The sequence below is a fragment of the Camelus dromedarius genome, chromosome 2 (genome assembly GCF_036321535.1).
Source record: "Camelus dromedarius isolate mCamDro1 chromosome 2, mCamDro1.pat, whole genome shotgun sequence".
NCBI lineage: Eukaryota > Metazoa > Chordata > Mammalia > Artiodactyla > Camelidae > Camelus > Camelus dromedarius.
The window spans coordinates 11,169,234-11,181,426 of record NC_087437.1 but is presented as its reverse complement, the minus strand read 5'-3'; the positions used below and the strand labels follow the sequence as shown (position 1 = coordinate 11,181,426).

General features: G+C 43.4%; 1 non-coding gene across 1 annotated transcript; it reads left to right on the top strand.

Annotated features, from left to right (window-relative positions):
* The first annotated feature begins 9,746 nt into the window (after positions 1-9,746).
* TRNAD-AUC (transfer RNA aspartic acid (anticodon AUC)) lies at positions 9,747-9,820 on the top strand. The gene has a single exon. It is a non-coding gene; the product is annotated as a tRNA-Asp (tRNA).
* The last annotated feature ends 2,373 nt before the right edge of the window (positions 9,821-12,193 follow it).

Genomic DNA, 12,193 nt, shown 5'->3' with positions numbered 1-12,193 from the left:
GCACCACATGAGTGCAAGGTGCTGCCAGACTCTTCCCAAAGCCCTTGTCAAAATATTATCTCCCAAAAGGAACCCTTTTATACTGTTGGTGGGAATGTAAATTGGTGCAGCCACTACAGAGGTTCCTTAAAAAACTAAAAATAGACTTAACATCTGATCTGGCAATCCCACTCCTGGGCATATATCTTGAGGGAACTCTAATTGGAAAAGACACATGCACCCCAATGTTCATAGCAGCACCATTTACAACAGCCAAGACAAGGAAACAACCGTAATGTCCATCAACAGGTAACTGGATAAAGAAGACATGGTATATATACAATGGAATACTACTCAGTCACAAAAAAAGAATAAAATATTAACATTTGCAGCAACATGGATGGACCTGGAGATCATCATTCTAAGTGAGTAAGCCAGAAAGAGAGAGAAAAATACCATATGATATTGCTTATATTTGGAAACTTAAAAAAAAAAAAGACACAAATGAACTTATGTACAAAACAGAAACAGATTCACAGACATAGAGAACAAATGTACGGTTACCAGGGGTAAAGGGGGTGGGAAGGGATAAATTAGGAGTTCAAAATTTGCAGATACTAACTACTATATATAAAATAGATAAACAACAGGTTTCTTCTGTATAACACAGAGAACTAAATTCAATAATGAAAAAGAATATGAAAAGGAATATATGTATATATATGTATGGCTAAAACATGGTGCTGTACACCAGAAACTGACACAACATTGTAAGCTGACTATACTTCAATATAAATAAGTAAATTTTATCTCCCATTATTGCAGATGGGGAACTGCTAATGGTACAGCTGGAAACATCTGCCAATGTGCACTCAGGTGAGTTTCTCTAATCCTCCGGGCTTCCACAGCCTTTTCTGAAAAATGATAGGCCCTCTCCTTGTTCCAGAAGGTGCCAAGAAAGCCTTACTGTCAGGTTCCTGAATAAGCGTTCCAGTTACTATTATTGCCTGACTTCAGGCATAAACACGTAAAACAATAATCACTTTATTTTTCTCAGAGATTCTTGGGGTCAGGAATTCAGGTAGAGCTTTGACTGGGAAGTTCCCACTGCAAGTCACTCAAGAGGTTGCAGTCAGATATTGGCGGAAACTACAGATCTCTGAAGAGCCAGCTGGGCACATATCTGAGATGCTTCAGCCACATGGTCGGCAGCTGACTCTAGCCATTGATTTGGGAGATCAGTGGGGGGCAGTTGACCAAAGAGCTTACACACGGCCTCTGCACCGTGGCATCCCAGACCAGCTGGATTCCTCACATAGCAGATCAAAACTCCAAATGCAAGTGTCCCAGCAGCCAAGGTGGAAGCCACATAGCTTTTTTATGACCTAACCTTGAAAGTCACGTAGATCACCTTTACCATAGTCTATTGGTTAAAGCAGTCACAAGCCTGCCTAGACTGGAGGAAAAGGAATCCATAGATCCCAACCTCTTAGGGGGAGGTGTGTCGAGAATTTGCAGATGAGACTTTAAAACCACCACAATAACTACAGGTACTCCCACTGAAATCCGTGATGTAGCTGCAGTCGCTGCCCTGGCCCACGGGTGGTTTCACCTACAGCAGCAGAGGGCAGTCCCCAAGCTTGCTGCCAGTGACTCGCTGCAGGGGCTTAGGCTGCTCTGTTTCTCAGCCTGAGGGCTTACCTCTGGTGGATGGGAAGAAGTTCAGTCCTAAGGGGCAACTGCCAACCACTAAGAGACAGAATGTGTGGGTAAATACCCATCGTCCTCGTCCCCTGCAGGGACAGCTCGGAGGTGTATTCAGGTGGTCCCCCACAAAAAGAGCCCGGCTGGCCTCGAGCACACCCTGTCTCAGCTTTCCTCATCCCTCCCCAGCTCTCCCTCCTCACTTCTGCTTCCTGGCACCCTTTCCCAGCACCCAACGTCCTGTCCTCACGTCTGCTTTGGGGAGGATGCAAACTAAAACACCAGTGAAGTGTCCTGGTGAGAGAAGACTCAGCACTGTTGCAACAGATGGTCTCTAAGATCCTCTCCCAGCCCAAAGTCCTGGTGTTGTCATCATCAGGCTCATGAACGGGGTTAACTGAGAAGGTCGAGGCTCCCTGCATTCTCAAAGAAGTCGCGGGATAAAGCCCAGTTCGCTCCCATGCCAGGTTCCATCCACTTTCCAAATGAAAGAAAGCACTTCCTGCACCAAAAAAAGGTAGTCCCTCCTCCCTTAAAGCAGCCACAAAAATCAGCACTGAATAACCTAATGCCTGAAAAGAAATAAAGCAAGACTGAAAATAAGTACATCCCAGTAAAATCTAAACTTTCCTAGCGGGCAAACTTCAGACAATTGCAAATTCAGACAATTGCACAACAGTGAAGCGTGGGTTTTCTGGATGGATCTTGTTTTATTCTTTCACTTCTGCACCTTGCCTCCTGGAAGGGTATGTCTTGAAATGAGTTTATCAGATGAATCAGCTTCCCTTTGGCTCTCAAGATCTTTTGTAATTAGCGTTGTAACATAATGCACAAGTGGCTGTGGGCAAAACTCAGAAGAATGAGAAAATCCACTTAGAGCAGTGGCAAGAGGTTCCAGCATTTTCTCAAGCTTAGCTGACTAATTCAATTTCTGGGCATAACCAGGAATGGCTTTTCAGATCGGTCAGGCCTTTCTGGCTCCTCTTAAGTTGGAGAGGCCCCGAGAAGCCATCTTCAGTTTCTAGAGACTTCTTGTATGTCCCACCTGAATGAAAGAAGGATGGTCACAGAAGTGACAGAAGTTTATCATTTGTCCAACCTTGGATTGGAGCGGGAGTTTAATACATCCATGCCAACCACCCCCAAAGCTTCTTAACTCCAACAGAGGTAAGAAAACTGCCTGGGAGACAGCAACCTGGTTGTTTTCTTGAAAGAACTCCAGAGACCAAATTATACACTTTCCAACACTGGGCTATTCAGGGGCCTGGTAAACACAGAAACCACAAGAGGGAAGGGAAGGAAAGAGAGGAGGGAGCAGGATGTCTGCTCTAATTTCACCTACGTTCACTTTTCTCCACTCTGCTTTATAACAGTGTCAGCTCTATGGAATAAAACCATGTGGTGTCTGTGTCTTTAAGGCCCAGGCAGCTTGGGCGGTGGATAGGTTTCCATAGCAACTCGTAATTCTACTGTCAACTAAATTGAAACTTAACAATGGAAAATCCCTAACAAATAAAGTGTGATACCTCTCAATGACAATTATCTGTTAATTACAGCCTGGCTTTGAGTGCTGAAAAATACAAACACCTAGAATCCTTTGCCATGTTTGAATGAAGCGGGGCTATTTTTTTTTTTCACTTTTTTCTTTCAAAAACTCTCAGATAGAAAAGAAGAAAATAAACAAACAAGGTTCTGAGAGAGTTTAGATGTCAAGCCTCTTCTGTGGCCCCAGAAGAATGCTCCCTCTGTAGACACACAGTGCACAAAAGAAGCAAGCAGGGTTAGGCGGTTCAGAAATCTGTGTCAACAGGAGGTGGTAAGACCTCAGCCAATAAGTGTCCTACATCAGACTTCCTCGAAAAAAGGCCAAAGACCTTACTAAGCTTTGAGATGACTACTTTGCACACCAAAAAAAAAAAAAGTTTTTTAAGATTATAACCCCAATAAAACATCAGAAATCTCCTCCACTAATAGTCAATCAATTTAAATAGCATTTATTGAAAGACTATTGGGATGATCCAGCAATCCCACTCTTGGGCATGTATCCAGAAGGAACTCTAATTCAAAAAGACACATGCACCCCAGTGTTCATAGCAGCACTATTTACAATAGCCAAGACATGGAAGCAACCTAAATGTGCATTGACAGATGAATGGATAAAGAAGTTGTGGTATATTTATACAATGGAATACTACTCAGCCATAAAAAAGGGAATAATATAATGCCATTTGCAGCAACATGCATGGACCTGGAGATCGTCCTAAGTGAAGTCGGCCAAAGAGAAAAATACAATGTGATACCACTTGTATGTGGAATCCAAAAAATAGACACAAATGAACTTTTTACAAAACAGAAACACTCACAGACATAGAAAACAAACTATGGTTTGAGAGTAAAGGGCGGGGTGGATGGAGGGATAAATTGGGATTTGCAGATACACACTACTATATATAAAACAGATAAACAGCAAGGTCCTACTATATAACACAAGGAACTATTTTCAGTATCTTGTAATAGCCTATAATGGAAAAGAATGCATATACACACATATATATGCATATATATATATAACTGAATCACTATGCTGTACACCGAAAATTAACACAACATTGTAAATGTCAATTAAAAAAAAAGACTACTAGGGCATTTTGTAAGACACTAGAGCTATAAAAACAAGGAATACCCAGTCTCTGATCTCTATATGCTCACAATTGGGGAATGGTGGGGTGGGGGACAGATACATAAATTATATGACCAGGTTTCCTAAGTGCTATGGGCTGAATCATGTCCCCCTCCCCCAAAATCCATATAAGTCCTAACCTCCAGTACCTCAGAATGTAACTATATTTGCAGATATGATTTTTAAAGAGGTGATTAAATTAAAACAAGGTCATGAGGGTGGACCCTAATCCAATCTGACTGGTGCATTTACATGAAGAAGAAATTTTGGACACAGACAGGAACAGAGGGAAGGTGACCTAAAAACACAAGGAGAACACCTTCTACAAGCCAATGAGAGAGGCCCAGAGCACCTCCCGACCTCACAGCCCGCAGAAGGAACCAACCCCGCCCACACTCTGATCTTGGACTTCCAGTATCCGGAACTGCAAGAAATGACTGTGTTCGCTAGGGTCACACCCCTGGCAAACTAATACCCCAAGCTGTGTTCTTCCAGAGTAGTGGTTCTCAGTCTTTCAGCAGCATCCGAATCCCCTGGAGGGTTTATTGACACAGACGGGTAGGCCCCACCCCCAGAGTTTCCGGTCCAGGCGGTCTGGGTGGGACTCTAGAACCTGCATGTCTAACAAGTTCTCCGGTGCTGCTGGTGCTGCTGGTTTGAGCGCTACTCCTTAAGAAACATGGTTCTAGGGGTACAAATTAAAGATAAAGGCTGGATCTAATCGGGCAGAGTCAAGCTAGGAGGCCTCTCGGTCTCTCCTCCCTGAGTCTAAAACAGGAAGGATTCAAACCTATGTAAGCCTCAGGTGCGCTAACAGGAGGTGAGCGGCCCGGGGTGCTGGCCCCGAGGGAGGACACAATTGCAAAAGCTGCATCTTGCAGCAGTCCCAAACTTCAGTACATAGTGACCCTGTCCGCTACTGAAACACGGCCATGACTGAGACCAGCAATCCTCCTGCATTGAGAAGGCCATCAGGCGGGTGGGTGGGGGTCAGGGGTGTTCTCTCCCGTCCAATCAGAGGCAGAGGACTGGGGGGAGGGGACAAAAGGACTCCCCTCTCTTGCCCTCCCTACAACCCAGGCTACTTACTGAGCCCCTGCTGCAAAGTCACACCTTAGAAGTCCCAAGCCTGACACTTCTCTGGCCGTCCCTTCTCAGGCCAAGCATGACTGGAACCCGTTCCCCCTTCTAGATCAGCTCCAAATCTGAACTCCCTGCCCGAGTGGTCCTGGGCTGCTCCCTGCACAAGCCTCTTTCCCTGGTTCTCCCAGCCGGACCACACTGCCAGTATCCAAAGCTCTGGGCCCCAAGGATGCTAAAGGGGCTTGAACACAGCTTGGACCTAATCGTCAGGGTATGTGAGAGACTGAGCAGTGGCTGGTAGTTGTGGTCTAAGGAGCCCTAATCCGTAGCATTTACTGATTTCCAGTGTCAATACTCCCACCCATGGCCAATTTCAAGATACCACTGTGAAGTCCACAGGCTCACAAAATTCCTGAAAAAATAGCTCCTCCTGCTGTGGGACAAAGGCAGCCGTGGGAGAAGAGCCAGGGCAGGCTGGGGGCCTGATCTGTGTTTTTGCCCCCACCGTGCATTTGTTAGAGGTAAGCCAATGGCAACATTTCTGTATCAACTAGGATGCTGCTCTGGTCGCCACTGACTGTAACTATTATTGATGAGCTCACAAAGGAGGACCCTTCCTTCTCCCTGACAGCATTCCATGCAGAAGACAGTCCTGTCGATTGCCTATCCAACGGCCATTCTCCAACTCCTTGTTCTTTCTGGAAGAGCTGCTGCTCTCTACAGAGGATGAAAAAGATGTTAAATACTTGCTTTCCAGGGTCCCTCGATGCATGAGACTCTATCTGGCCAGTGGGAGCTGAGAGGTGAAGTCTGCTGGGGCCTCCGGAGAAAGGCTCCCCCCTAATAAACAAGAGGAAGGTCTCTCCTCTTCTCTGGACATTGCGCTTCTGCTGTGGTGCCTGACGGCGGTGCCCTCTTGCAATGTTACAAGCGTGTACCAGTTGACAAAGGAGGATCAGAAGCTCCTGGGTTTGGTTTTGTTTTTATTCATTGTGATAAAATACACATCATAAAATTTACCACCTTAACCATTTCTAAGCATGCAGTTCAGTAGTGGTAAGTACAATCACACTGTTGTGCACCCGATCCCCAGAACGTGTTTCATCTTGCAAGACTGAAACTCTGAAACATCTCTCCATTTCCCCCTCCCCCTTCACCCCCAGGTAACCACCATCCTACTCTCTACTGTCTGTCTCTATGGATGTGACTACTCTTAAGTACTTCATAAAAGTAGAATCATACAGTATCTGTCCTTTTGGGACTTGCTTATTTCACTTAGCATAAGGTTCATCCATGTTGTAGCATATGTCAGAATTTTTCTTTTTTAAGGCTGGGTGATAGCCCCATTGCACGTCTGTACCACATGTTGGGATCCATTCATCCATCAATGGACACTTGGGCTGTTTCCACCATTTTGCTGTCATGCATCATGCTGCTATAACATGGATGAACAAGTATCTTTTCAAGACGCTGCTTTCAATTCTTTTGGGGGTGATCCCAGAAGTGGCCTTGTTAGATCATATGCTAACTCTATTTAAAAAAATTTTAAGGGCTGCCATACTGCTTCCATAGCAGCTGTACCAATTTACATCCCCACCAACCGTGCCACAGTGGGTCCAATGTTTTCACATCCTCATCAAAACTTATTTCCCTTTTTTGTTTGTCTGTTTGATGACAGCCAATCTAATGGATGTGAGGTGGACTCTGGGGTTCTTGATGGCATTTAGAGCCACTGAACCAACCTGCATTTTCCCTGCCTCCAGGTCTTGTGTAGGAAATAAGTAATAAATATCCTTATTGTTTTATTCCCTTTTAGATAGGTCTTAGGTCGTAGGCATCTTCTAACTGATGCACTGCCCTTTCTGTAAGACCCCAAACAGAAAGGATTAATTATCTTCATGATTTAATTCTGTTTCTCACACTTTCCATCATATACTGCTTTCTCCACTCGGAACGTAACACTAATTTCACTTTGGGGTCAAGTCGCAATATAGAGTTACTGCAAATACAAAGGAATGTTCATAACAGCTTTATCTGTAGTAACTAAAAACTGGAAACAGCCCAGATATTCATCAACAGGAAAAAAAATACTTTGGTACATCCATACAAAGGAATACAATTTAGCAATAAAAAGGAACAAAACTATTGTTATACACGAATGATACAGATGAATTTTAAGACCGTCACGCTGTTCTTAAGATGCTGAATAGAGAAGCCTATACCAGAGAGTCATATGGCAATGGTTCCATTCATATGGTTTTAGAACAGGTCAATCTAATCCACGGTGGAAGAAATCAGAGCAGTAGTTACTGTCTCTGTAGAGGTGGGGGTTGCCTCAAAAGATTAGATTAGATTACATTAATCCTTTCTGTTCGAGGGTGATGGTAATGTTCTATGTCTCAGTTGGATTTAGGGTCACAAAGGGAGAATGCATTTGTCAAAACAGAGTGGTAAGCGTACCTAAAGTTATGTGCATCTGTCTATAAATCTTACATCAAAAGAACAAACTGTAAATTAATATTCAACTCTAGCAGGCTATATGCAAGCTGAAAATTTTAGGGGGCAGTTTACGGATGACTGCCATCTACTTCACTGAAGTATTTTTTAAAAACCCAAGGTGGATTGATGGATGGAAGGATGGATAGGTATGTGATAAACAAGTACAACAAAATGGGAAGGGTAGAATATAGGTGGTGGATGTCTGGGAGTTCACTGTAAAATGCTCCTAACTTGACCAGCTAAGAGGGTTTGGAAGTGACAATAGGTTGAAAGTTTGGGTTTTACATGATAAAAATTTCCCTGACTTCCTTGGGTGTTGGAGTAAAATTAAAAGGATTTAGAAGAGATAAGAGAATCAACTACAGAAAATTTTACACTCTTTTACACCTTTACTACAAAACTGTTGTTTGTTTGTTTGTTTGTTAGGAGCAAAAACTGGAAAGCGATGCTGTTCAGGGAAGGTTTCAGCTTGAGCCCCAGCCGTTCACCTAGAACTTCAGGGCCTCGGTTCCATTCACATAGTGAGCTACAGGGTGATCTGTCAACCTTTAGCCCACACTCCCCAACACATTCACACTCTGGCTTTTTTTCTTTTTTTAACTGTGTTGTTTACGTGTCCTCGTCTCACAGATGTGAGCCTTGGAAGGGATGCTGGAGGGCATATGGTCCAGTCCCTCACTTCACAGAGAACTGAAACCAGGAAGGGGAAGGGAACTTCTATAGGCCATTGAAGAGCAGAATAGGCAACTAGCAAGGCATCCTCAGTCCTCAGTCAAATTTTAGTTTGGGGAATATTCAGAACTAAAAAACATGGAATTCTTCCTTCCCTTCCAGGGTACTGATTTTTACTACCTAGAAACATCACTCCCGTTACTTTTGCCCTTTGTGGTAGCAGCTTACCCGGACAATGAAAACACCGACTGGAACATGGAGGACCGTCCCTGTATGTTCTCGACTGAGGGACTGGGGATGAGACATGGACTGTCATCTCTGTCCCTTGTTTTAGATTCTCCTGAGGAAGCTACTGGAAACCAGCAGTGTCTGAAGGTGGAGGTCATCTGAGTCAGTCCTGACGGACAGCGCAGTTCCCGGCTGAGAAGGACCTAAATCAGGAACCACCCCCTCCGTAGCGGGTCCCCTCACTTCAGCCTGAGCCACCCAGGCTGAGCAGGGGGAGCCCCTCCAGGGCCTCCCCCAACCAGGGACGCCTCCTTTCTCCTCTCTCCTAAGGAAAACAATGACCTCATGTCTGTACATCTCATTTAGTCTTGCAACCACTTCAAATGGTTTATCCTTTTTACAGATGAGAGGAAAACTTAATTAGGGGTCGGGGTGGGGGATAACATTAAACTACCATGTACTGAATCCTTGACTAAGAGCTTCCCCTTTACCCAGACAATCCTGTAACAGCTCCACACCTGCACAGATCAAAGCAGACTAAAAACCACCCTGCGAGGAGACACCAAGCCTGGCATTCCTCGATCGCACTGACAGCTGAGAGCATGAGAGCAGACTCTGGGGCCCACCCCCCACTCAGCAGCTGTGCCACCTTGAATAAGTTACTTAAACTCTCCAAGCCTTGGTTTTCTTTATCTAGAAAACCCCTTCTTGGGGTTAAGTAATAGAGATATGCTGGTAACATTTAACAGCTGGCTCCCTGGGGAGGAAAAATGTATATGAGTGTGTATGTATGTATGTGTGATTTTTACTGAAAGGATATACAGCACATAATTTATAAAATATATAATACTCTTTACTCTAAATTCCATACAATTAGTTCTCACAGAATGCAATCCTTGGGGGAGGGTATAGCTCAACTGGTAGAGCACATGCTTATCATGCATGAGGTCTTGGGTTCAATCCCCAGTACCTCCATCAAGTAAGTAAATAAGTAAACCTAATTACTTCCATCAAAAAAAATGAAAAAATAATTTTAGAATGTAACAATGAATATGTGTATGTTCATGTATAACTGAAAAATTGTGCTCTACACTGGAAGTTGACACAACATTGTAAATTGACTATAACTCAATAAAATAAAATTAAAAAAAATAAAGAATGCATTCCTTTATTTTTGCCAAAGTTGCAACTGACAAACAAGTATAGTTCTGGCATGAATGTTGACTGATATGTTAAGTATTGTTAATACAGTAAAACAAACAATAAAAACTATGTCAGAACTTGACTTGTTTATCAATGATGTGAGAAACTTCTTTGCTGAATCAGATAATAGCTTTCAAATACTGGACTATTCAATTTTCTGTGCTATTTGCAATGGTTAACAGCAACAGACATGAGACACAAAAAATTTTTAACTTTAATCTGTATTGTTAAAATTTTCTCTATCACTTTAAGTCTAGAAAATCAACCAAACAAAAAAATCGAGCCCTGATTCATACGTAGCATTTGCAGCTTTTCACTGTATAAATAACCCCACCGTGGCCAGCACTTAGCAGGGCGTTGGGAAGAGATGGGTATACTGTCAGTGTACCCCCGTCATGCATGTAACACGCCAGACACATACACATACAGGTACTGACTCTCAAAAGCATTAACAATAAATTTAAAATAATTAGAAAGTAATGAGATTTTAGTATTACCTTCTCAAATATAATTCAATTGTAAGTTTATATAATTTAATTTGTAATAATTGTTATGTTTCTAACAACCAGCTCCCTGAATTCCTGGAAACATCACACCACACCTCAGAAGCCCCTCAAGCCTCGCGCCGGCAGCCCAGGGCTAGAACGGTAGTTGCTGGCAACCATCAGTCCTGACGCTGTGACCGGCGGCCATCTGCTCCGTGGGCACAGCACAACTTCACAACACTGACCGGGTTAGTGCCCCAGATTTTCATGGAACCTCATTTTGTATTTGGATTAAAAAAAAAAAATCTGAAACATAGGTAGATGTTCAATAAATGTGTGCTAGTAATGCATGGCTAAACCATCAATCTATTCCTCAAAAATCCCGTCAGATAAAACAGCTTAGAAAAAAGAGCAGCCGTTGCAGGGGCAAATGATCAAGAGAGAATGAAAGTGTAGGTGCTTTCCACTTTGGAAACTACCCTACTTGTTTTTAACTGCAGAACCTGAACAGGAAATGAAATGCCTATGGTAGGAGGGAAAAAAATAGATGAAAATTTACAAGCAAAACAACAAAGTAATGGGGGTGAGAGGCACTGCTGAGGCTAAGGATAAGGAGAGTTCAGAGAAAAGTGAAGCAATACAACTTACCTTAGACACGTTGGAAGATCATGTTCAAGTCTACGCACACCAGTAGGGAAATGGAGAGGAATCAAATTAGGAACACCATACTTACCTCAGGTATCTTGCGGATTTTTTTAAACACTGATCTCACCCTCTTTAGTAATTTATATTAAAACATAGGGTAAATGCGAATTCTGAGCACATGTTTACGTCCTGGGGAATGTGCCCCATACAAAGCCTTCTGGAGTACTTCGGAGCTTCCTCCAAGACCGCCGTTAGGGCTCCTACACCCATTCGATTCAACGTGTTGTTCCAAGTGGATCTGCTAGTCTAGTGTCTGAAAAATCACCCCAAAGCAACCCCCTTTCCCGTCGTGAAGAGCAACTCTGACGAGGCTCCTGGACAGGCCGCAGTTGTTCCCCAGCTTTAGGATGGACTAAGGATTAAGAAAAGCAAATGGAACAAATTTTAACAGGCCCAGCAGAGTGCAAAAACTGAAACCAGATCCGTGCACTGGCTGTCTTTACACGTATACTTAGCTGCAGCATTTCCAAAATTCGGAAGGATTTCAATCTATTTTGTTTTCCATCAACCACACATATTGAGAGTTCAATGTTTCTTATGCAAAAAAGGTGCAAAATACGATACAAATTTGTACAGTAATCCACAGAATATGGTCAACATTCTGATCAAAACCCAAAGTATGGTTAACAGGGTTTTTTCCCTCCTGAAAGCATACTTTCCAAGGAGCCCGAGAAGAGTTCAGCAAAGAAAAAAACGGGGGTTATTTGGAAAAACAGCATCCCACTGAGCCCTTCCTTACAGGACTCTCGATGCACGTTTGCTCGTTAGGGAACAGGAACAACACAGAGATGTCTCGGTAACCTTGGTCAGCCCAGTATTTCCAAACTCACTCAGTAAAGCAGCCCATGTCTTCCACCTAACATCAATTCACGCTCAGAGAGTAGTGGACAGTACTGGTCTTGCCAACAAGTGCAGGGAATGCTCATTTAAGTAACTACCTTAACTTTGCCAGCAT